The 25,834-nt window shown below is 41.8% G+C and overlaps 1 protein-coding gene across 4 annotated transcripts in view; it reads left to right on the top strand.

The window, feature by feature from the left end:
* The window catches only part of SVIL (supervillin), a 229,085-nt gene that overhangs the window by 49,236 nt on the left and 154,015 nt on the right, over positions 1 to 25,834 (top strand). For 3 of the 4 annotated variants that reach the window (XM_034987201.1, XM_034987197.1, XM_034987200.1), the window contains exon 2: positions 12,859 to 12,959. The gene's annotated coding sequence lies outside the window, so the exon portion shown is untranslated. Of the gene's footprint in view, positions 1 to 7,261; positions 7,390 to 12,858; positions 12,960 to 25,834 lie in introns of those variants that run through there. The other variant, XM_034987198.1, reaches the window with a different exon arrangement.

Here is a 25,834-nt window from a genome sequence, read left to right as displayed (position 1 = left end):
TGACACTCCAAAGAAATTCACATTCTAGATGGGAAGAAAGGCAAGTGAGTGATGAGAATATGGGATACTCAGTGTTAAAATAACTTACGGTGCTAAGAGGAGAGAGCTTTCAACTCTGCAGGGAGAATACTGCAGGAGGAGACGTTTGAACCAGGAACTGAAGGACCAGGAGGTGGCTGGCCAGTAGAAGAAGAGGACATATATTAGTTGCCTACTGAATCTCAGGCACTGTACTAGGTGCTTTTGCATGTAACGCTGTCATTTAATTTTAACCGAGGAAAATGATAATCTAGATAAGTAACTTTGCAACATCACACAGAGTAGGATTTACACGCATTGTCTTAAGAGTCATTGGTTTTAAAGCTGAGGTGGACAAACTTTCTGTAAAGGATCAGAAGTAAACATTTCAGGCTCCATGGGCTCTGTGGGTTCCCGTCAAAACTATTCAACTTTGCATGGTAGCATGGAAACAGCTATCGATAACAGGGAAATGAATGAGCGGGGCTGCGTTCCAAGAAAACTTTACTAAGAAAAAGAGGCAGTGGCCCCGAGCTAGTCCATGGGCTGCAGTTTGCTGACTCGTGTTCTAGAATGGCAATTATAGCCACCATTTTGTTTTGGAATATTTCTGGAGAGGGAGCTTTTAAGTTTCATTAGTTTCTCAAGTGGGTCAGTGACAGTTTCAGAATGTGTTAATAGAATCTCACCAAGAAGTGATAGCAGCCTGGATTAATAATGGAGGTACAGACTGACCCAATTTTCTAACATTTCACATCGTTGTGGTTAATACTTAGCAGACCTCTGAGAATCCAGATATAATACATCTTTAGGTCATTATAGATGAGTCCAAAGAGAAAACCACACTAATTCATTCTTGGCAGAGGATTTGACATTGCGTGGGTATGTGTGTGTTTTAACTCTGAGATCTTAAAAAACAGAGATAGAGAAGATTTGTCTGGAACCGTTGGGAAGAAATAAGGTAAATATCTAAACGGATGACCTGGGGGGAGCCTAGGGCCTAAAGCCTCGCTGCTGCTGTCTTCTGGAAAGAGGCAGAAACATCTGGTTATTGTAACAGTGAGGGGCTATGTGAAGGAAGTCCTAAGTCGAGATTAGAAAAGCAGAATACATCTTGACATCTTAAAGCAACAAGCCAGAAAAAAATCTCTTTAAGAGCTGATACTTGGGAAAAGTCACTAAATTCAGAGATCTGAGTAAAAAAAAATATATATTTTAGAGCAAAGCAGTGAATTGCTTTAGAACAGATCTTTCCAAGGATATATCCGAAGAGATATAATGATGTAGGAAGACATCTGGAAAACCGTGAAAGGACTTCCAGGATGTTACCAAGAGGAGACACCGAGGAGTTATGAAGTCCCCTTTCTGGCCCTGTATTTTCTGGGCCCTCCTAGAAGGACATTTTTCTCTTGGCTACTGATGAAGCTGAAGAGGTTATGGTTACTTTTGGGAGCTCATTTCTTTTGAGTAAAACCTTTAAAAAACCAAAAGCAGACTGAGTTTATAAGGTGCTTTCAAATTTGGATGGTTCCAACTGGATTGAAACATTTTCTCACCAACAGCAACAGATTGAAAGTCATGTCTATGCCTGTTGTCTCCAGAGGTCCCCGTGCTCAGCATCGCCAAGTGTGTTTTGATCTGATTTCCCATCAGGCTCTGTGCTGTTGAATTAGGAGAAAGAGGGAGGAAAAGATGGAAAATATGGGAATGATATCTTCCTGGAAGACGTTGTACATATTAGCAGGCTACAGTTAGGCCAATCAAAACAATTTAAACTTTTCCTTGTGTTTTGGATCCTGGGCGCGAATCTTGTCTTAGATGAAACAGATGTGATCTGAGACGTGCACAGAGTCCCATAATGTGGGAGCTTCGCCTCGCTGGCCTTCCTGCTACTGCACCTCATTCTAATTTGTGGGCATCAACCTTAATCCCGTTGTGCATTTCTGTTCCTGGCCTCTTCCTAGGTTAGATCCAGCTTCGGCAAACTCAGAAAGAGCTTCCTCATCATAGAAAGCTTAGGGCGGGGGCGCTTGGGTGACTCAGTCGGTTAAGTGTCTGCCTTGGGCTCGGGTCATGATCCCAGGGTCCTGGGATTGAGCCTGCTCAGTGGGGAGTCTGCTCCTCTCCCCTGCTCGTGTTCTCTTTTTTCATCTCTCTCTCTCTCTCAAATCTTTTAAAAACAAAAAGAAATCTTAGGGTAGCTGAAGAACATAATCTGTGAAGCAGATAAATGCTTTGATGTGGATTATGTCAAGCAAACAGTGTTTATATAAAAGGCCTTAACATGTAAACTAATTAGGGTCTTATAATTTGACTTCTGTTTCCCATCGGACGGAGCTCTTTTATAATGTGAATGTAGTAAAGAATAACCATATTCTTCAATCTTGCTGACATTCTTTTAGTAAGGATTAGATACAGGGGCTCTTCAAAGCATTGTGGATATATTTGATAAAGCTTTGAAGTTTTTATTAGCTTCACTGGAAATCTTTGTTTCCCGGAAAGTTCACTGATGGAATATATAGTTTCTTACAGAAATCCATTTCTTAGCTGTATATAGTAAATAACCTAGTCAGTGGGGATGCTATTGCAAGATAAAATTAATATCTAAACTGGTCCTGAGTCAGCTCTTCCCCAGTAAAGCTTTTAAAGTCTTAGGGACTAATGATGTTTGGGTCAAAGTCACCTTTTCTTTATCTGAATTCACCTCTCTCACTCCCTGGTAGGAATGTAATGTACATTTTCTATGGACTCGCTTGGATGCTACTGAATACAGAACGAATCTGCACCATCCCAGCACCTTGCATCTCAGTCAGTGGCACGTCATGCCCCTGGGCACCCATCTGGTTCCTTCTCACCTCCTCCACTGTCACCACCTCGTCCAGGACTGACTCTCTGCCCTGGCTGGGGTGGCCTCCTGTCAGTTTCTCCTGTCTGCTTCTTCTGGTTCACTTCCCCATCTACCTGCCCCTAGAGCCTATTTTCCTTAGTGTAACTACAGTTAATCTTTAAAACTAAATCAAGATCATGTCACAACCTTGCCACACCCAACAGTGGCTTCTGGTACCTCTGAACAAAACCCAAAGTCCTTCTTTGGCACAGGCCTGTCTGATCTGAGCCAGCTGTCTCTGACCAGCATTTTCTGCTTGGCTCCCCATCCACTCCTCCTCTCCCTCACCCCCCTCCAGCCACACCGGCCATCTCACTTGTCCCTTGGACACCCAGTCACACTCCCATCTCAAGACTTGAGGATTTGCACTGTTCTCCTCTCCCCTTCCTGACCATTCTCCTTCCCCATACTCACCAGCTTGCTTCCCGAAGTTCTTCCAGGTCTCCGCGGAGATACTTGCTCACTTTATCTAAACTAGAAGCCCCCATTCTCTTACCCTGCTCCCCCCCCAAGTGTTTATAAACCTACAGTCTATTATCAACTGATCAGTTTGATTCATGTCCTTATAATTTGTTTATTACTCCCGAGCGAACGTGAGCTCCATAATGACAGGGGTGTTGGTTTGTCATTGTATCTTTCGTGTCTATCACACATGGGCAATCAGGATGTATCTGCTAGATATTGAATGAAGGAAAGAACCATAATCATGCATACTATTTTTAGTCTGCATATGTAGATCAAACCATAGTGCAGTTACATTGTTCATAGTACAGTGATATTTGTGATTTTCCTACCTTACTAAAGGTTTGCAATGAAAGTTAAGATTTATTTTAGATTTACTTCTTGCCTAAAGGTTTTGGCAGAAACCTTGGTTTACCTTCAGTGTAGTTCAACATGTAAGGGACGTAGCACTCGAACTTCTTGGTGATTTAATGGTTTTGTAGTGACCATCTGTGTAGATGGACAAAGCCATTGGAGTCTTACCTGCCTACTTCCCTCATTGATCAGCAGGCACATATTTAGCATGAGGAGAAAGAGGCACTTACCCAAGTCTATTTTTAATACAGGAGAGTTCCCATAATTATCTAAAGACCAGAGGTTACTTTAAGATATTTTATATGCCTAAAGGAGCTTTTTCTCCTAGAAATGGGTAACCAATAATATCATACGAGAAGAAATTGGGGTTGGGAGTTAATAGAGGAAGTTCGATAAATGATTTGTAGAACTTTGTAGAAGATAAGGATAGCCCCATTCCATGAGATAATTTTGTTGGCATAATTGCTAAGTGCTGTTTTTTAAAAAAAAGTTAGATTTACTGATATATAATTTACACACCCTAAAATTTACTCTTTTAAAAAGCATACAGCGACATGTCTTGATAAGTGCGTACAGTTGTGCAGCTACCACAATGAAAATATAAATCTCCATCACCCTAAAATGTTTCTTATGCCCCCCTGTAATCAATATCTCCATTCAGTTCTCACCCCTGGCAACCCCGGGTCTGTTTTCTGTCCTTACAGTTCTGCCTTTTCCAAATGTCATAGAAATGGAATCATTCAGTCTATAGCTTTTTGAGTCTGGCTCCTCTCACCTAGTTTAAGGCACTTGAAATATAGCCATGTTGTTCAGTGATTTGCTCCTTCATTGCTGAGTAGTATTCCATTGTGTAGAGAGAGTTTGTGTATCCATTTACCAATTAAAGGACACTTGTGTCCAGTTTCAGGTAATTATGAATAAAACTCCCATAACATTCATGTATGGGTTTTTATGGGATCCTAAGTTTTCATTTTCTCTTGCATCAATACCTAGGATCAGGATTGCTGGGTCAGATGATAAGTGTATGTTTAAACTTTATAAGAAAAACAACCAAACTGATCTGCAGAGTGGCTGTACCATTTTCTATTCCCACCACTAAGGTGGGAGGGTTTCGTGAGCTGCTTTTTCATGCTCAAGTGCCAATGTCTGAGTGGCTTTCTTCCTTGAAGAGGGATTTATCCCTTTCCTTTATATCCTTTCAATATTGTGTTCCAGTCTCTTCTACTTGGACCTTTAAATTACTTTTATTTAGCAGTCTTTCAGTTCTTCACTGTTGCCTGAGTTTCTTTTCTTTCTTCTCTGCACCTAACATGGGGCCTTGTATTCAGTAGATGCTAAGTTCACATCTGTCTGATCTGATTGTCATAAACAAAATTAAACTGATCTCAAGGGTAATGAGCGCCCTTCGTGGGACCTCAGTGCAATGGTAGCAGGGTCGCGGGGCATCTACATGACAAATGCCTGTAGGACAGGTTGAGCCTTACCCCAAGACCTGGGGAGAGAGTCCTTTTGTTTCTTTTCTGGCAGTAAGGTGTCACCCACCAGGTGTGGGATACAGACGGGTGTTTGAACATTCACAGTGGTGAAGATCCATTTTGCCCTAGGTAGAGAAGTCAGAAACTAATCTATGTTATTAAAATTTTTATAATAATTTATATTATATTTATGGTAATATTTATAATAATTTCTACTAACCTGTATTAGATTTAACACTGACTATGAAGTGGGTAGAATCTTGTGAAAGGTTTTTATCTTTCTTAAAGCTTTTAAATTATTTTTTAATGAGGGATACTGCATAGCATAGTGAATAAAAGTAAGGACTCTGGAGCCAAAAATGCTACTAGCCACCTGTGTGACCTTGGACAACCTTTCTACACCTTAGTTTCTTGATCTGTAGAATGGGGATACTAACAGAAGCTAGAGGTGGTGATGAAGTGGTTAATATATAGATAGTGCTCAGAACAGTGCCTAGTAAATACTGAGTGCTTTATGAGTATTAGCTGCTGTTATTGTTAACTAAACTTTCCCCCAATACTCTGAAAACAGGTGTTTTTGACACACTTATCACACTTTCACAGTTGTCAGATACGAGATGCTGTTCAAAGAATGATTAAAATTCTGTTAACAGTGAGGATCAGAGTTTTAAGACATTATACAGAGTAATATTCAGTTGCTGATTATCCTCATGTGTGTGATTTATACTTGCATATGTTGACTCAGGTCACATTTTTAAGCAGTATCAGTTCTCTGGTCTAGCTTGCTTATTTTCCTTTTGGAGGCTCAGGAAGAAGTTGTGATTTCCCAGGTATGCTGTCCTCCTCCATCAGAGAGGACATCCCTGCTTCCTCCATCGGAAGGGTTGAGCCCACCGTAGTTTGGTTAGTTAGCAGTTCCAGCACAAGATCTTTAGTGCTCTCTTCCTAATTCTTTTGGTTGCTATTTCCATTCAAAAATGGTTTGTTTTAGAGGTGCCTGGGTGGTGCAGTCGTTAAGCAATTGACTCTTGGTTTCTGCTCAGGTCATGATCTCAGGGTTGTGAGATCGAGCCATCCATGTTGTTGCAAATGGTAAATTTTCATTCTTTTTTATGGCTGAGTAATGTGTGTGTGTGTGTGTGTGTGTGTATGTACCACATTGTCTTTATCCATTCATCTATCAGTGGACACTTGGGCTGCTTCTATATCTTGGCTATTGTCTGTATTGCTGCAATAAACATAGGGGAGCATGTATCTTTTCAAATTAGTGTTTTTGTATTCTTTGGATAAATACCCAGTAGTGGGATTACTGGATCATATGGTAGTTCTACATTTAATTTTTTGAGGACCCTCCATACTGTTTTCCATGTGGCTGCATCCATTTGCATTCCCATCAACAGAAGCACTATTACTTTAAGTGCTCCTAAGTGACTATGACTTATAAAATATAAATCTGTGAGACACATCACTAGGTTCATAGTAGCTTTTCGACATTATCTTACTAACCATGCAACTGATGGCAGAGGGTGGATACAAGAAAAATTTGACATTAGAAAGGGGCTTCTCATACTTGAAGCTCTTGAGACCCACCACTGTGATATGCACCCAGAAGACATTACTTTAGGATGAGACTATGACCCAGAGTCAGTCAGGACCCATCACTTCCCTCCCCATCACGAGGGATTATGGGCAGAGTATACAGAGAGTGAACTCCAGCCCTTAGTGCATAGTTTTCTTATCAGATGCAGCTTGAATATCAATAGGCTTTTTATTTGGTGTTCATTGTTCACTTAGGAAAAAAAGAGCAAGATCTAGCATAATCATCTTATTTTTGTGAAAACATGCACATATGAGGTCAGTGGAGAGCGATAGAAAGTATTTGTCTTCACCAAGTTCTGATCACATGGATTGACCATGAGTGTCTAGGAGTCCAAAGGAGGATCGTGATATTGTGGTTGCTTTGAGCCCACTGCAATCCACTGGGAAGCCCCCATTTACCTCTGACAGAAGAAACAGTGAGCACTTGGTTCTGTAAAGGGTCTTAATTCTCTTTTTGTTGTGGCAGCTATACCTCTAGAGTGCTTCCTGGAACTGCCTGTGGAAATATACCCAGGTGATGGTTTTCAGACTGTTCAAGTTCAAGGACTTGGAGACCTTGGAGAAAGTTATGGTGCTTTTTTTTTTTTTTTTAAGGTTTGTATTTATTTATTTGACAGAGAGAGACACAGTGAGAGAGGGAACATAAGCAGGGGGAATGGGAGGGGGAGAAGCAGGCTCCCAGCTGAGCAGGGAGCCCGATGCGGGGCTCCATCCCAGGACCCTGAGATCATGACCTGAGTCGAAGGCAGACGCTTAACGACTGAGCCACCCAGGCGCCCCAGTCATGGTGCTTTTTGAGGCACACTTTGAAATGTTGAAATGTTGCATCCTGTTTTTCTGTTTTGTAATTTAGCACATTATGTGTTTTGTCATTATATACATAATTATACTTATGTATATGTGTGTGTATATGTATATACATGTGTATAGACACATACACACATATGTATTTAATTACTAAATATAAATCTGGCTCTTACTATATATCTTAGTTTGGGCTGTTGCAACAAGAATACTGTAGACTGGGTAGCTTAAATGATAGACACTTATTTCTCACAGTCTGGAGGCTAGCAAGTCCAAGATCAAGGTGGTGGCCGGTGTGGTGACTTGTGCGGGCCCTCTTCCTGGTTTGCAGACAGCCACCTTCTTGCTGTGTCCTCACATGGAGAGCAGAGAGAAGAATCAAGCTCTCACTGTTTGTTCTTATAAAAACACTCATCCCATTATAAAGGCTCCACCTTCATGACCTAGTCACCTCCCAAAGGCCCCAACAGCAAATACTATCACCTTAGGGACTAGAACTTCAACATATTAACTTTGGGGGATGCAAATATTTGGCCCACAGTACTATATTTGGGTGCTATAAACAATATAAGGTCAAATTCACAAGTACATGTGTCTATCAAATAGCAAGCTGACTTTTTCTTCAATGTTCGTTTGCTACTTGTTTATGCATTTTGTGGTTGCTACAAGGCAAGTCCTAGAAGGCACCAAAGATTTTGAAAAAAATATATGATAGAAGGTAAAATTGAGAATTCTGCCCCTTAACTTAATTTTTACACTTGTGATTTTAGATAATACCCACATCCTTTGGATTTTGAAACGTAATACCTCCCAAGGTTTTGTAGGAGCATGTTCAAAAACTAAGAGGATCTCATGCTCCCTTTTAAGACCTGTTGCTGTAATGGGATGTATGCCCTAATAGGAAACCTACCAAACTAGCAGCAGAAAGCCCATCAAGTGGGAAACGTGCCCCCCTAGGAAGATAGCCCCAAGAACAGCAGGGTGGTGGAGTTTCTGGATCTCACCGGGGAGGATTGAGGTGCTTATTTTAGCTCCCTCTCCTTCATGTGTCCCTGCGTCAGTTGCTATTTTGATGGTGAGCATCTTCCTGCAGCTGGTGGCGTGCTGACTGCCAGAGCCCTCGCAGGGGGAATGAGCTGCCCTGTGCCCACTGGTACCCCTGTCAGTCTTTCAGAATCTATTGTTTGAGCACTGACTTCATGCCTATGAAATACTAAAAACATACAAGATAAAAACCCACAGTCTCATTTTAGAGAAAAAAAAAGCATGAACATATGAAAGTCATATCTCTCAATCAAGAGGAGTACAAAAGGATATTTACAGTTGAATTATACTTTGGGATGCATTTAGTATACCATTACTCAGTGAAGGCTACCAACATGTAGTTCATGAAGAATCCAGTATTTAGGAAAATATTCACCATTCTGTGGATATTATCCTAATGTGCAAAAATAATACAAGCGTAATAGTTCAGGATGACAAACTCTCCTATAAATTACTTGACAAATAAAATGGGCCAATGGTTACTATTATTAAAATGGTCTGTTATTTGTTCTTTAGCCAAGATTTTTGTATGCCTTCCCCCATATTAAGATGAAACCTAGATGGTCCTAGTGTGTCCTCAGTAACTGTCCTTTCTTCTTTCTAAAGTCATCTCAGTGGGCCCAGTGATCTTTGAAGGGAGTCCCCCTCCCCCCACAGTGTCCCTGCTGCCCTCTCTCCTGTGTCACCTTTCTCCTGTTGTCATTGCTCAATTGCCTCTAACCTTGGCTCCTGCACATGACCAGTCTAGTCACTTACTGATGGTTTTTCCATCAACTTGTGTGGTCCTGGAATTAATGCTAGCAGAATGACACCTCAGGCACCAATATAGTAAGCACATATCTGAGGGGTGATGGAATGGGACTGTCCCCACACAGCTACAGACCCGTGGTGATGTCTACAGGTTATTCTGTAGTTCCAGTCAGTGGGTGCCTTCTAATAGGTACACCGTTTTGTTGATTTGGAGGAATTTTGTTTATTATTTATAAATGTTCAAATAATAACAGTGTTTACTATTTTTATTATTATTATTATATTATTGCTGTTCTGGCTAATCAAATCCTAGATGGTTGAGAATTAAGTATAGTGGTCATCTATAATTAGATAATTGGCATGATTTGAAGAGACAGAAAGCTCGCTGAGAAAGAAGTAAGACAGTTGGAGAAGGGTCTCATGGAAACGGAGGCATCTAAGCTGAATCCTGAAAGATATCTTGAGATTTGTATGGGATAAGGAGGAAATGCCCATGGCTCCTGAAAATATCTTTTTTTTTTAATATTTTATTTGTTTATTTGAGAGAGGGAGAGAGAGAGAAAGAGAGAGTGATCAGGAGGGAGCGGGAGAGAGGATCTGAAGCAGACTCCATGCTGAGTGCAGAGCCAGATGCAAGGCTCCATCCCATGACCAGGAGATGATGACTTGAGCCAAAACCAAGAGTCAATTGCTTAACTGACTGAACCACCCAGGCACCCCGCTCCTGATAATATCTTAAAGAACCTCCTTTCCTTGCTCTAGGCATCCAGGAAAAGAAAGATGGGAGAAAGTAACCAGAGCAAAAGTGGGTCTCATGGAAGTCTCATCCCTAGGATCTGTAATAGGAATCCCATTATTGGATGCCTGGTGGAGGGGAGTAAGACCCTGCTAAATGCTCTGGACCTTGAGGCACCTGACACTGTAGTAAAGTAGTACATGAATAAAACTCACCAGAAATGTCCCTTCACTGTGGACACCTCCATCAGCATGTTCTGTCAAACCTGTCTTTTGAAATGTAAGATAAAGTATGTTTTTCTCTGGTGTATCTTCCCTCCAGATACAGTTGGTCTACAGTTAGTCACAAACTCATGTGAGAGGTTTTGCACAGGGGTTGATAATCATCTGAAAGCCAGGTGAAAGTTTGTTTTTGACCAGGAAGAAATACTTCAGAAGGATGGAGCGAGCCCTGGCAAGACGAGCTAAGACTTTCACTTGGGTGCCTCTTCCTGATGCACATTGATTCTCCTTTCCCCATTGCCCTGTTTTCCTCTGGAATTTTTGCTGCTCTTATGCAGGTTTGACTAGTTTACTAAACTTCAGCCTGTCACTTAATTTGGACCCTTTCCTGATTGTGGTTTTGCCCTTTTCTTTCCCCGAGTTATCTTGAGTGCATTAAAGCTGATTTATTGTTTTGTTTTCCTGTCCGTTGCTATATTATGAAGTTTTATTACCTGGTGACTATCCCTTTGTCTTTGGGCAAACCAGATTCCTAGAACTAGTGATGCAGGAACAGGCCTTTCAAACTCCTTCTTGGTCCTTGGGCTCATGATGTCCACAGTAGATTCTCTTTCTTCTTGAACTGCAGTTGTAGAGTTCCAAGGAAACCCTTTTGCACACTCAAGCTTGAGAACCCCTCCTCTACAGGGCACTTGAGGGACATGGGCCAAGGACAAAACAGACATGGGAGTCTGGGCAGAATAGAGCTCTCTAAGAGGGAGAGATGAGGATTTCTTCTCCTGCCCTTACCTCTTGGCTTCTTTTGGTTCTCTTGGCCCTTTTCCTTTTAAATAATTTCGTTTTTCATTCCTCTGTGGCCAGTATAGAAAGTGGGTCTCCTTTTCTAAAGCAGGCAAATTCCTCCTCAGTTTAGTATACTAAGGAGGGGCCCCGGGGGAAAGCCAGGCTTAAATTGGTCTAGCTCCATTCACAAGGTTCCAAAACTTTTTAGTAATAAACAGATTTGTGGGGGAGGAGGAAAAAAGATTTTTTTTTTTTTTGCACAAAAAAATAGTCTACTTAAACCCAATAGTTTGTCTGTGTTTACCACAACCATCTTTGTGGCTTTAAGTAATGCGTTCATAGCTGTCTGAATTTTACTGGGCAGGGGTGACAATAATGTTTTTTTGCTTTGGGGGAACTTCACGTGGGTTGACTCCCTTGTGCTCCGTCATCACCACAGGGTGATTGCCTTGTCAGTTGCCCCAGCACGGACTTCTGGAGAGGAACCCCATTCTCCCTACACAAGTTAAGTAAATAGGATCAGACACCATGCCTCCCATATGTTCCTAAAAACTGAGGACTGATGCCAGCTCTGGTCCTTTACAATGCTGGTGTGTCTTGGGCTCCTGTCCCTTCCAGGGCCTTCTGTGCTTGAGTGAACTCTTTGCTAAGATGATGTTTTCAAAAGGTAGAACAAAGAAGTGCTGAACAGACATTGGGAGGAGATAGGAGGAAGTGCCTCAGTAGCCTGAAACAAGAGGTTTTCCCAAGCCAACGCTGTTTTACCACTAACCAACTAACCACTAACCAACTAATAAATCTAGGGGCTTCCCTCTTTAGTCTGGGCTCTCAGGGCTGAGGCCCTGCTTGTATTTGGTATCCCTCTCCCAGTCTGAGTCACTGGGATGCCACACAGGCAGGCAGCCATTTTGAGTGTAAGAAATGAACTATTATCAAGCGAGTTATCTTGTATACAGATTACCTGCAGGTAGGAAAATCACACAGGGAAATGTACATATGCTGTAGTCCTCCTCTGTCGTACTTACAATATGTGAGTGGGGTTTTCTCTCATTCCCCAGCCTGTGAGGAAAATAAATGTGGAAGCTTTTCTCTGCCTGGAATTAATGGCATAGACCAAGTTCTAGCCCAGTCACTCGCTCTGGTTGCCCTAGACGGGTTCCACTAGTCTCCAACTTCTTTATTCCGTATCTCTTTTTCTAAGGAATTGGGCCTTTGTCAGTTTCTTCTGGCTATACATATCCTACTCTTTGATGAATTCCAACCCATCCTTCTCGGTTTTCTCAAGTCTCCCTTCGTTACAAGGCTTTTTTTTCCCCAAATCCCCTTATTTGGATCTGTTGTAAATTTGTATTTTAGAAAGTACTCGTATTTACTCAACATAATTCTTGCTGTTAGACCAAATGTATAAAATTTCAGTCACTATGGAAAAATTAGAGCTTTGGAGAACCATTGCATAGAAATGACTTTATTCATTGGCTTTAAGATGAAGGAAAACAAATTTTTATTGGGTATTTTTTATAAGAGGTTTAAAAAGGTACTCTAACCACTGCCTGTAATTTGTTATAGCTGATGTAGATGACTAATTGAAAGAGTAAAAGCTCTTTAGAAGCAGAAAATTAATCACAGCAGTGTATCCTGCTTTGCTTATACATGTGGTTGTCTTATATTGTTTGCTATTTTCTTTCTTAGATTTCAAAGTTGAAATTTTTCTTTCCCCCTTTTCAGAGAGAGTTCGAATAGATGACTTTGAAGATTTACAGAGCTGAGATATGAAGATTTTGAAGTCATTCTATATCTGAAGCTATGATTTAAATATCAGCATTACAGTAAGTATTTAGGAAAGAAATACAATTTTGTGGTTAACACATCATTGGCTCTGCCTGCATCCTGAGAATGCAGATTAAAGTACATCATGAAGGGTGAATTTGTTTGAATCACATTCAAGAAACCAGAGCTCTGAGAAAATTAAAGCTCCCTCTGTGATAAGTTACAGGACCACAAACATACAGGGGAGATGAGCCCTTTTGATAGTTGGGAAAATCTTTATATCTCCTTAGTGTCCTATGGGCCCTTTAGGAGCTCCAGGAAAGAAGAGGAAAACTTAATATTGGGTTTTTCTTTTTGTACTGAGCTGAGGCTATGGGAGAGACTTTTTAGATGAGAGCAGAGCCGGGCACAGAAAGGGGAACAGAAGCACCCTTCTGGGAACTGTGCTTTCTGGACTGCCTCTCTGGGGCAGTATTTCTCAAATTGTGTTCCCTGGAACACAGTTCCCTATACTATTAGTGCAGTGGGGACAGAGGTGGGAAGATGGGTCTGTGCTCAAATGAGTTTAGAAAATATTGAATTAAAATTAAGCGACCTTTCTTACTGAAGGATCTCAAAAACAAATGAGCCTTGTGAATCTCATGGGTGTGTATAGTCAGCAGTACTTACCAGAGTTCTCTTTTGTGGGGCATCTTGAGACCAGTGTTCCATTTGTTCATTAAGTAGTTAATGAACACCGGCCGTGCATGGTGTTAGATACTAAAAATGTCAATAAATGAGATTGGCAAATAAAGTTAGAAATAAGTAAGAGCAATTACTGATAGATATGATAACAAATGTTTAAGAGAAGGGTCTTGGGAGCTAGGGGACCTGGGTTTTCTTTCTTTTTTTTTTTTTTTTAAGATTTATTTATTTGACAGAGAGACACATGGAGAGAGAGGAAACACAAGCTGGGGGAGTGGAGAGGGAGAAGCAGGCTTCCCGCAGAGCAGGGAGCCCGATGCGGGACTGGATCCCAGGACCCTGGGATCATGACCTGAGCCAAAGGCAGACGCTTAATGACAGCCACCCAGGCACCCCTGGACCTGGGTTTTCAACCTGACTCTGCCATTTATAAACTGTATAACCTTGAACAAGATACTTAAACTCTCTTTCAGCTACCACATGTATAAAATGGTGATAATAACATCTACCTAGTAAGGTTGTTGTGAGGATTAAGATGATAAATTCATGCTGGCAAATACTAAACCTTATACAGGGGTTATCAGAATTTGTACTTACAATAATAATGGCTGAGTGCTCTGAAGTTTATATGATAGATGGGAGAAGAGATAGTGATGGATAGAGACTTTTGAACTGGATGGTCCAGGACTTCCTGAAGTAGAGACCTGTAAAGATGAGAAAGACTGAGCTATGGAGGTAGTATAGAGAGTGCGTACAGAAGGAAACATAAGTGTGAAAAGGTTATGTCTTATGGAGAGAAAGCATTTGACAATTCCAACACCCCTTTAAGATTAAAACAACAACAAACCAAACAACAACAACAAAGGAGGAATTGAAGGGAAGTTCTTCAACCTGAAAAGGTCATCTGTGAGAAACCTACAGCTAACGTCACACTTAATGTGAAGGACTGAAAGCTTTCCCCCTAAGACCAGGAACAAGACATAGATGTCCACTCTCATCATTTCTATTCAGTATTGTACTGACAGTTCTAGCCAGGGCAGTTAAGAAAGGATATGGAATAAAAGGCTCCTAGATTGGAGAGGAAGAAGTAAAACTATCCCTGTTTGCAAATGACATGATCATGGATATGGAAAATCCTAAGGGATCCATGACACTATCAGAACTAATAAACAAGTTCAGAAATATTGTAGGGTATAAGATCAATATACAAAAATAAGTTCTATTGCTATACACTTATAGTGAACAATCTGAAATGAACTTGAGAAAATATTTCCTCCTCTAATAGCATGAAAAAAATACTTAGGAATAAATGTAATTAGAGAAGTATAAAATTTACACTATTAAAACTACAAAACATTGTTGAAAAAATTAAAGAAAATTTAAATAAGTGATAAAACATCTCATGTCCATGAATCGGAAGACTTACTATTGTTAAAATGACTGTACTCCCTAAATTGATCTGTAGATTCAGTGCAATCTCTATCAAGATCTCAGACGGAGGGGCGCCTGGTTGGCCCAGATGGTTAAGCATCTGCCTTCGGCTCAGGTCATGATCCCAGGGTCCTGGGATCAAGCCCCACATCGGGCTCCTGGCTCAGCAGGGAGCCTGCTTCTCCCTCTCCCTCTGGCTCTCCCCCTCCTCATGCTCTCTCTCTTTTTGTATCTCTGTGTCTCAAATGAATAAATAAAATCTTAAAAAAAAAAAAAGATCTCAGATGGATTCTTTGCAGAAATTGACAGACTGGCCCTAAAATTCACATAGACATTTAAGGGATCCGGAATAGCCAAAACATCTTGAAAAAGAGCAGAATTGGAAGACTTCTCCTTCCTGATTTCAAAACTTTATATAAAGCCACAATAATCAGGCCAGTGTGGTACTGGCATAAGGATAGACATATAGATTTTTGTAATAGAATTTATAGATCAGAAATAAACCCATAAATTTATGGTAATTGATATTTGTCAGTTGTGCCAAGACAATTCTTTGGGGAATATCCTTTTCAACAAGTGATCTGGGACAACTGGATATCAACATGAAAAGGAATAAAGTTGGGTCACTACCTCACACGAGATACAAAAATTAATTCAAAGTGGATCAAAGGCCTAAATGTAAGACCGAAAACTATAACACTCTTAGAAGACAACATGGGTATTAATCTTCATGACCTTGGGATAGGCAATGATTTTTTTTTTTTTTTTGAGATACAACACCAAAAGCACAAGTGAAACAGAAAAATTGATAAGTTGGACATCAACAGAATTAATCAAAAGATGCTATCAAGAGAATGAAAAGACAACCCACAGAATGGGAAGAAATGTTTGCAAATCATATAATCTGATATGGGACTTATATGTAGCATATATAAAGAACTCTTACACCTCAGTAATAAAAAGATAACTGAATTCAAAAATAGGCAAAGATCTGAATAGACATTTCTCCAAAGAAGATAGGCAAATGGCTAGTAATCACATGGGAAGATTCTCAACATCACTAGCCATTAGTGAAATGCAAATCAAAACCACAGTGTGATATTACTTCATAGCCACTATGAAAGACAGTAATAAGTGTTGGTGAAGATGTGGAGAAATTGGAACTCTCATACACTACTGGTGAGAATGCAAAATCTATCCAAAGCAGCTGCTTTGGAAAACAGTCTGGCAATTCTTCATACAGTTAAAGAGAGTAGCCTTATGATTCAGCATATTCACTCCTAGGTATATACCAAGATAAATGAAAACATATGTCTATATAAAAACACAAATATTCATGGCAGTATCATTCATAATTGTTGAAGAATGGAAAAAACCCAATGTCTGTCAACTGATGAACAAATAAAATAGTGTATATCCATGTGATAAGATATTATTCAGCTGTAAAAGAGAATGAAGTACTGATCCATGCTACAATATGGATGAATCTTAGAAATATGCTAAGTGAAAAAAGCCAGACACAAAGACCATGATGCGTAATTCCATTTTTATGGGATTTCTAGAACAGACGAATCTGGAGAGACAAAAAGAGTAATGGTTGTTGCCTAGCACTGGAGTATCTAGGGGAAAATTGAGAGTGATTGCTAATGGATACATAGTTTCTTTTGGGGGTGATGAAAATATCTAAAATTGATTTGATAGTGGTCATACAGGTGTAGAAATATTCTAAAGCCACTAAATTATACACTTTAAATTAGTGGATTGTATTGTATATGAATTATATATCAATAAAACTGTTGTATATATAAAAAGGGATATGTCTTAGAGGTGTAACCATCAGCACTTGGTGGTAGCTGAGATACGGGGAGTGAGAACAAGGGAGGAATTAAGAATGACTCCCAGATTTTGGCTCTGGCAACGTCTGAGGGGAGTAAAAACTGGGGGAGGAGATTTTGTTTTGTTTTTTTGTTTTTGTTTGAATTGGGCGGGCCAGCTTTGAGAATCAAGAGCTCTGTTATGGACATACTAAGTTTGAGGTACCTGGTAAATATACACCTAGAGATCTTAGGTAGACAGTTGAATGCGAGTCTGGAACTCAGAGGAGCAATCCTGAATGTAGGTAACATTTAGATGATAGGCAAATCCATAAGAAAGGAGGAAAAGTGTGTGTGTGTGTGTGTGTGTGTGTGTGTGTGTGGTGTGTATGTGCGTGTATACGCACAAATGAGGCTCAGAGTGAGATGGAAGAGAGCCACAAAGAAACCCAAGAAGGGGTCAGCCAGGGAGGTAGGAAAATAGAGGGGTATGAGGTCATGAAGCTCAGGTGAAAGGAGGGTGGTGTCCACAGAGCTGATGCTACTGAAAAATCAGGAAGAAGAGGATGGAATTATCCATTGGAATTGCCAAATGGATGCTGTTGATGACCTTGGCAAGAGTAGCTCAGTGGTGGAGACTCCGGAACAGTAGGTTGAAGAGGGAATGTGAGATGCTAGAGTCGGGAGAGGTAGGGCAACTGATTTTAGAGGTTTTGCTGGAACCACACTCTGGTGAAAATCGCTCTGGGATCCTTTCCTGCTCTGCTGAATCCCCGGAGTGCTGGTGGGGTTTGAAGGCCATCTCTTCCCTTGGAGCCAGCGACTTCGGGTGTCAATTCTGCATCTAGGAAGCTGCTAACTTGTATGTTGGGGTGGGGCAGGAGAGTAGCACTAGGCTGGGGTCCAGAGAAGAGTGTCATTCTTTGCTTTGTTCTCTGATAGTTTTGATTTTCTTTTATTTTGATTGGGAGAAAGCTGAGAGGAGGATTTTATTAATGTGCTTTTTTGAAGTTTAGATTGAATTGTTTAAAAATCATCATTTGATGTCAGAATAGAGAGAAAAGGCAGCCCATGCTTTTAGATGCAGCGAAAGGTCCTGGCTATATATACACTGCTGCTTTGTGTGTCTTCAGACATGGGTGGAACTCAGCACTAGGATTACCAAGACTATATGCGAGGTGGAGAGAAACGTGGTAACTTTCTCAAAAGGCCCCCATACAAATGCCTGAGGAAGTTGTGTTTCGTAAACCTCAAAAGTGCATTGACTATGCATCTTACCATCTGCATTAGCATGTTCTTCCTCCATGCTTTTTTACTAGTTAAGATTGTGGAAAAGCACTTTTTAAGATACATGCTCCTTCAAGCAACAACCCAGTCTTTACTTTCTCTCCAGAAAACCGGCTGCTACTGCTATAAAGCCCATTTAATGTTTTGAACAAACATCATGTTTTAAGCACATGACTATAGGCTGTTCATTTTGGATGAGTCCAAGTGGTGCTGTTTTTTCTTTTACAAGATGTGTGTGCATGTGTGTGTTTGTGCATGCATGCATTCATACTTTATTAAGTCAGGGTTTTAAAGTTATATCTGAGTGTTCTTAGTTCAAATTTCTGCCTTTTCTTATGTGGAATATAAATGACCTAACAGAAACTGTATGTTTGAAATCCAGTGTGTTCTAACTGGCTTGTCATGATATTAGAAACCATTAGAAATTAGAAAACTTTTCAAGCCCTGATTGAAGGCTCCTGGTAAGGATTACCTTTGTGTGTGGTTATTTATTTATTTATTTTTATTTTTAAAATATTTTATTTATTTATTTGAGAGAGAGAGCGAGCATGAGGGAGAGGGACAGGGAGAGAAACCCAAGCAGACTCCGTACTGAGTGTGGAGCCCGATGCAGGGTTTGATCTTATGACCCTGAGATCATGACCTAAGAGGAAACCAAGAGTTGGTCGCTCAACTGACTGAGCCTCTCAGACACCCCTATGTGTGTGTTGTTTTTTTTAAAGATTTTATTTATTCATTTATTTGAGAGAGTGAGAGAGAGAGAGAGAGAGCACACGAGAGGGGGGAGGGTCAGAGGGAGAAGCAGACTCCCTGCCGAGCAGGGAGCCCGATGCGGGACTCGATCCAGGGACTCCAGGATCATGACCTGAGCCGAAGGCAGTCGCTTAACCAACTGAGCCACCCAGGCGCCGCATGTGTGTTTTTTTTAAAGAAACTTTTATGTGGTCATTACTGTTTGGTTGTGTTTCATTGTATATGTAGGGGACATGCATTGGGAGATTTTGAAGGAAGAACATTTCAGTATTACTTTCATTCAAACGTTCTTATTCTGAAAGAAACATCTTAATTTGTTCTAGAGCATAGGGTTTTTCACTTATGATTATAAAAAAACAATACAGTGGTGTGTCCTACTTGGTTAGAAGTCGATTGTCATCCATGAGGAAATCACCAGCTTAAGAGAAACGCTGACTTCACAAGCCTGTCTTTTCCCTGCTCCCCACCCAGGTGTAGAGATTTTACTAACTTGCGGCAACTTCCAATCACGGGAGAATTACAGTGGTTATCTGGGAGGAATCATTTGAACTTCAACCTATAGTTTTGCCTATAGGGCCATGCTAACAGAAGCTTTTTTTTTTTCTTTAAGATATATTTATTTTAGAGAGAGACAATGCGCATGCGTGCAGCAGGGAGGGGCAGAGGGAAAGGGAGAGAGAGTCTTAGGCAGACTCCGTGCTCAGCACAGAGCCTGACTCGGGGCTTAATCTCACTACCCTGAGATCAGGACCTGAGCTGAAACTGAGAGCTGGACGCCTAACTGACTGCACCACCCAGGTGCCCCTAATAGGCCCTTTGATAATCTTGCTTTTAAAGAGAGCAAGAGAAAGTGACTGCAAAGAGAGGGTTTGGTCTGTTCTACTCATGACTGCTTCTTAAGAGAAGCTGGCTTCAGGTAATCACCATGACGGGGGGCAGACAAGGTCAGTTTACAGTGTTTTTAATTGTTTTCGGAGAATTGGACTGTATTAAGCAGGTGCTATTGACCACATTTCAGATCATTTTATGGAGGAGCACTGATTCAGTTCCCTTCTGCTCAGGGTAGATCTGTGCACATTACTTTGTTTCTCCAAAACGTCTTATTTGTCTTGGGATGCAGCCAGGCCTCTAATGTGGGTGGTGTGTGTTATGTCACAAACCTCAGGCCCCAAAGCCTGAATTTTGCTTCGTCAGATCAGATGAGTATATGAAACAGGCGACTAGCCTTTGGGAGACGCCAGGAGGCAAACGTAAAAGTGATGTTCGTGAATTGATGTAGACAGAGACTTTGGGCAGATTTCTTTGAGATGTGGGAATGGAGGTGACAGGAAGAGAGAAGAACAGAAGAAGACAGGTAAGGGACTTCTGGATTTTCTGAAATGACCTTATGTGGCTGCATAAAGCTGGTTAGCATTTCATGGGCTGGTGAGGGCCTTATGCTCTCTTTTGGGGCTGTGTTGGGGAGCTATGATGTTTGGATGTTGATAATGTACTTAGCTTAGAGTATTGCAATGAAAAATGCCACTGGTCTGACTTTTTAAGTAGAAATAGAAGTTCTTAAAAAACTGCCGTATGACTACCCAAAACTAGGAGGTATGCAGCTCTCTAAATAGGAAAAACAAACAAGCACATAAAAATCCTAAAGGAATCTTTTTTGTGATCTTTTCTTAAACCCAATGTAAGATGTAGGCCTTATTTAAAATAAAATTCGCCATAGAATGGGAAACAGAAACCATGGAAGAATGTAAATACACCTTTCTACACACACACACACACACACACACACACACACGCACACCTGTATTTGCATGGAAAATAGGTAGCAAACGTCTTGAAGGACAAACAGAAGGTACGATATGATTAAGTAAGAGGTTGAATACAAATTGGAAAGAGTCCTAACTTTTTATTTCACTTTCATTTGGATCCTTTTACTAATTCTCTTTGCTGGGTTTAGGCTTTTCAGACATTCTTTGGCCCTGGGAGAGAGTTGTATAACCATAAAACTTGAGAATCCTGGCCCTAGAATAAATGTTCCTTTAAAACCCCAAGGACAGAAAATTGAACACAGCTGTGCAAAAGAAAAAAGCAACAACACCAGTGATGGCTCAGGGCTGCAGGCGCCCTGACCAGCTTCCCCAGTGCACTGGAGCTGTGGTTTCTTGCTGGTAGATGGGGAGCTTCAGCATTTTTTGGAAGTTTCAGGAAAAGGCCAAGGTCATCCTTCAAAACTGTAGTTTCTTCTGTTGGTGGTCAGGAGTTGTTATCGATCGCCCTGCTTGTCCTATGTGTAGCCTGCCGTGGTCCCCTGGGGGCGATGGGGGTTTGTAATCATTTTTGAGGTGCTGTGATTCTGCAAGCCTTACAGTTCCTACTTACAAGGAAACCCCAGAGCCTGAGCAGTTTACACCAGAGTCGGAAGATAGAACACACAAGGATTTGGGGCCCTAGAGCCCCTCTCTGCCCTCTCAGAATAAAAAGCTTTAAAGTGTGGTCCTGGGAACATAGCATTGTCATTCCTTGCTTCTCACCTCTGGGATGAAAACCACAATGTTGTCTCTCTGATGTTGGCCTGGTGGGTCCCGCTGTTTGGCTTGTAGCCCACGAGGAGCCATGGCCATGGACCCTAACCTCTGTGCAGCCTGGGATTAATCATTTTGCTCTTTGTCAGACCGTGTAATGATGATTCATACTTCTTCCTCTACAAGAATAGATTACTGTAATTTTCATATCCTGGACTGTTCACTAGGGATTTGAATTAATTCTTGTTGGTATAGAAAGCAGTATCGTGTTTCTGGGGAGAAAGGACTGAACTTGCCTACTTGGCCACCATCAGAAAACATTTAGGGAGGGCCTGTTGTGAGCCTGACTCTGGAAGGTAATCCTGGCTTCAGGACTTATTACCACGTCAGTTAGTTCACTATAAAGGCCTGCAAACGGGGCTTTGGCGTGCACTTGGCCCAGGTGCAGTGGATTTGCATACATGACACCATGCCCCAAAGAGCAGAATGCATGGAGAGTTTTGCAAGGAGTCCTGTACTAAAATCAGGCACTGCTTCATGAGGCAAATCTTGCCCAGAGAAACATTTGGGAAGGAGGTAAACTCATTTAGGTTTGTGGAATAGTCTACCCAGAGCCAGCAGGGATCATGATCACAGACTGGGGAGGGTCGAGGGGGCGGCGATGGGAGCAATGAGGGGTAAAATAACCTTTGGGAAAAACTCTGTTTTGGCACACTCCCTGTCAAATGTGTATTATTCTGTCCCTTCAACAAATATTTATTGAGCACCTACTATATCCTGGGCACAACTGTGGGCACCAGGGATTAACAAGTCTACAAAACAGACAAAAATCTCTGACTTGATGGAGCTCACGTCCTCAAGGCCATGGCCTTGAGGGTAGGAATGTGGGCTGGAGAGCACCCGTAGCCAGGCATTAGGAGGGCCTGGTACAACTCCTAAACAAGCACAATCATTTGGAGATGTGCTTGCATGTATGTTCTCTCTCTTCCCTCTAGGTAGCCTGTGGCCTCTGTCCTGCTAATAAGGTTGCAGCCATCTTGGGACGCCTGGGTGGCTCAGATGGTTAAGCATCTGCCTTCGGCTCAGGTCATGATCCCAGGGTCCTGGGATCGAGCCCCACATCGGGCTCTGTGCTCAGCAGGGAGCCTGCTTCTCCCTCTCCCTCTGCCTGCCTGTCTGCCTACTTGTGATCTCTCTCTCTCTGTCAAATAAATAAATAAAATCTTAAAAAAAAAAAAAGTTTACAGCCATCTTTAGTGGAGCCCCTGATGGGAGTTCTTCATGCATGCTAACATGGGGTCCGCTCTGGTCTAAGGAGGGCAGCCCATGACTGCAGGGGCTGCCAGGGGGCCGTCTGCTACAGACCGAGCCTCTGCTGGAGGGGAGCTGCCTTGTGATCAAGTACCCTTATCTTCATTTCCAGTCCTACTGTGGCATGACTCTGACTTCACATTGCCTCGTGTTGACCTACGTTCTCTCTTCCTTTCTTTAGTCTCTCTTTTCTTTTCTCTCTTAATCCTCTCCATTCTTCTTTGGCGACTCTGAGATGGCGGTTTGCCTCAGAATTACAGAATCTGTTTTTCTGAAACTGGACGGGACCCTAGGAGTCTTAGTCTAAACCAGCAATTTTTGGTCTCTGGACTGAAAGCAAGCGTTCACCTGATGCGGGGAAATGAGAAATCTAAGAAAATGAAGTAAATGTTTCATGCAGCTAAACTTCATTATTTGATTCCTGTATCTTTCCATCATATTCCCTTGAACTTTTCAGTTTTTAGTATCTTCCACTTACTCTAGAAATTACTCCTCGCCCTGAACTCAGCCCCCTACCCCTCACCGTGCTGCCCCCACACTTGACTCCTACTCCCTACCCCCTTCTCTCTCTCCAGTTTTCAGCTGGTGCCCCCCTCAATTTTGTAGATCCTGCCCCCAAAATAAGAGTCTGTGCCTAAACCTTAGGGTAGGAAGTCACCATTTGTATTGCCAGGGAGTTGTGTTTTAGGATCCCCAGGTGGAGCCACAGATACATTTTAAGCTACAGCATGCAGTGGTTCAGTTTTATGGAATTATTGGTACTGTGGTTCCACTTTATTACAGGTTTATCAGACGTTTGTGGGTTGGCCAAGTGTGCACACATCCCTTATAACTGTTTCTGGAGGAAAATGAGAATGTACTTTTACAATGGGAACCTTATTGAGCTGGAGGTGCAGATGCACTTGTGCTTCCAACCGAGGGTGCATGGGGTTTCGTGGTTTGTGGAGGCTGGAGATCATGGCTGCAGAGAAAGGTGCGCACGTGCTCCCCATCCCCAGTGCGTCTCTGGGACCTGGGTGTTCTCCTTTATAACACGGTGTGGATGTTTGAATTGTCACAGTGCTCCTTAAGGAGAACCATAGGTACTTTGTATTTTTCATTCAGGAGTAAGACTTGTCCATTCTCTCTTGGTGTTTGGGATCAGCAGAGGAAACCATTTATGGTCTAGGCTTTGTGATGCTCACAACAACACAAAAAGGAGAAAGCCTCTCGGGTCTTCTCTAGCTCTGCTATGGGAGGTCCTCACTGTATCAGCTGTACAACTGTAGGCTCATATTTCCACTTGAGAAGCAACCCCTGTGGTTCTGCCACGGGGTACCATTGACAGAGATCCCATAGTTTTAGATGTATGTTGGCGAAAAGGAGCATGTCACAATTTGTATATCTCTGAATACTCTCAGGACTCTGAGCCTGGTGTCCAGGAATGTGATGTTGGTCCCGCCATGTGAGAGGCTGTGTCCCTGGAGCCAGGACTCCTAAGACGCGGTCTAGGCTGCCCCCCGGCAAACGGCCATTTCATTCTGACGATGAGGCCAGCAGCTCTGAGCATGCTGAGCATTGCTGCACGCCCTTTGCTCTTAAAGCAGCAGCCTGGGACAGAAGAGCTGGCTTGCTCATCAGCTGTTCAAGCCAGTGACCTACACACGACCTTGGAGCTTGAAATATTGTCATCCAAAGCCAGTGAAGCTCTCCATAAGCTTTGAGAGAGTGAGACAGAGTGACGGATACTCAGTCATTGATTGATTTAGATCATCTGGGAGAGGGAGATAGGGTAGTTGAAAGACAAATGTTAGCCAAGAATAGTTCCCCCTTTTTAAAAATCTACACCAAAACAAAATTATTTGTGGTGCAGAGGGCCACAATCTGAGACTCCTAGCGGTGTATCTGTCAGGAAACTAAGGCACAGCCCTGTCTTCACTCATTGATGTCAAAATTCTAAGCTTACTGCAAAAATGGGCAAAAAAAAAAAAAAAAAAAAAAGTTCCAAGTCTGGTTCTGTTAGAGCAGAAATTAGGGCGGAATCTGAAACTGGTTGCCTCATCTTTTCATGTCCTGGAAATGAGCAGCTTGAAAAAGTACTTCTCATGATTGTTCAAGTTCATTGCCATTTATAAAGCTGACCCTTTCAGAAGGCAGACGCAGTTAGACGGAGAGTTTGCTACCTTGCTCTCCCCACACAGACGGTTCTGCCAATGCGCTGACATCATCCTTACTTCAGAAATAGGTGCTTCATGGAAGGAAGAGTGGCAAGCGAGGTGCTTGTGCTGGCTCTTGCTCTTTTCTTTGCTGCCCATAAACTGAGGAGCCAACTTGTTCCTCTTGTCATTCTCCAGCTTTGGAGGGGCATCAGGCATTGATGAGTCAAACCTGAATAAAGAAGGAGAACATTGTCCCTGCATTGAAATGAGCAAAAAGTATATATATAAGTACAAGCTATTTTGATTGTGGTTTTCAGTCTTCATATCACAAACATTTATTCCATTTATGGAGTTCTAGCTATATAGAGATGAGACGGAGTCCCTGCCTTCTGGATGCTAGCAGTCTAGAGGTTGGAACTCCTAGACCATCTCAGGAAGGGGTTCACAGGAGAAATGAAGTCAACTGAGTCTTTTTTTTTTCTATTTTTATTTTTATATTTATTTATTTTTTATTCTTATGTTAACCCCCATACATTACATCATTAGTTTTAGATGAAGTGTTCCATGATTTATTGTTTGTGCATAACACCCAGTGCTCCATGCAGAATGTGCCCTCCTCAATACCCACCACCAGGCTAACCCATCCTCCCACCCCCCTCCCCTCTAGAACCCTCAGTTTGTTTTTCAGAGTCCATTGTCTCTCATGGTTCGTCTACCCCTCCGATTTCCCCCGCTTCATTCTTCCCCTCCCGCTACCTTCTTCTTCTTCTTCTTTTTTTTTTTCTTAACATATATTGCATTATTTGTTTCAGAGGTACAGATCTGAGATTCAACAGTCTTGCACAATTCACAGCGCTTACCAGAGCACATACCCTCCCCAGTGTCTATCACCCAGTCACCCCATCCCTCCCACCCCAACCCCCACTCCAGCAACCCTCAGTTTGTTTCCTGAGATTAAGAATTCCTCATATCAGTGAGGTCATATGATACATGTCTT

This window comes from Mirounga leonina, unplaced genomic scaffold (genome assembly GCF_011800145.1).
Source record: "Mirounga leonina isolate KUSES-001 unplaced genomic scaffold, KU_Mleo_1.0 Mir_413, whole genome shotgun sequence".
Lineage (NCBI taxonomy): Eukaryota > Metazoa > Chordata > Mammalia > Carnivora > Phocidae > Mirounga > Mirounga leonina.
The sequence above is the reverse complement of the archived record's forward strand: the minus strand, read 5'-3'. Positions and strand labels throughout refer to the sequence as shown.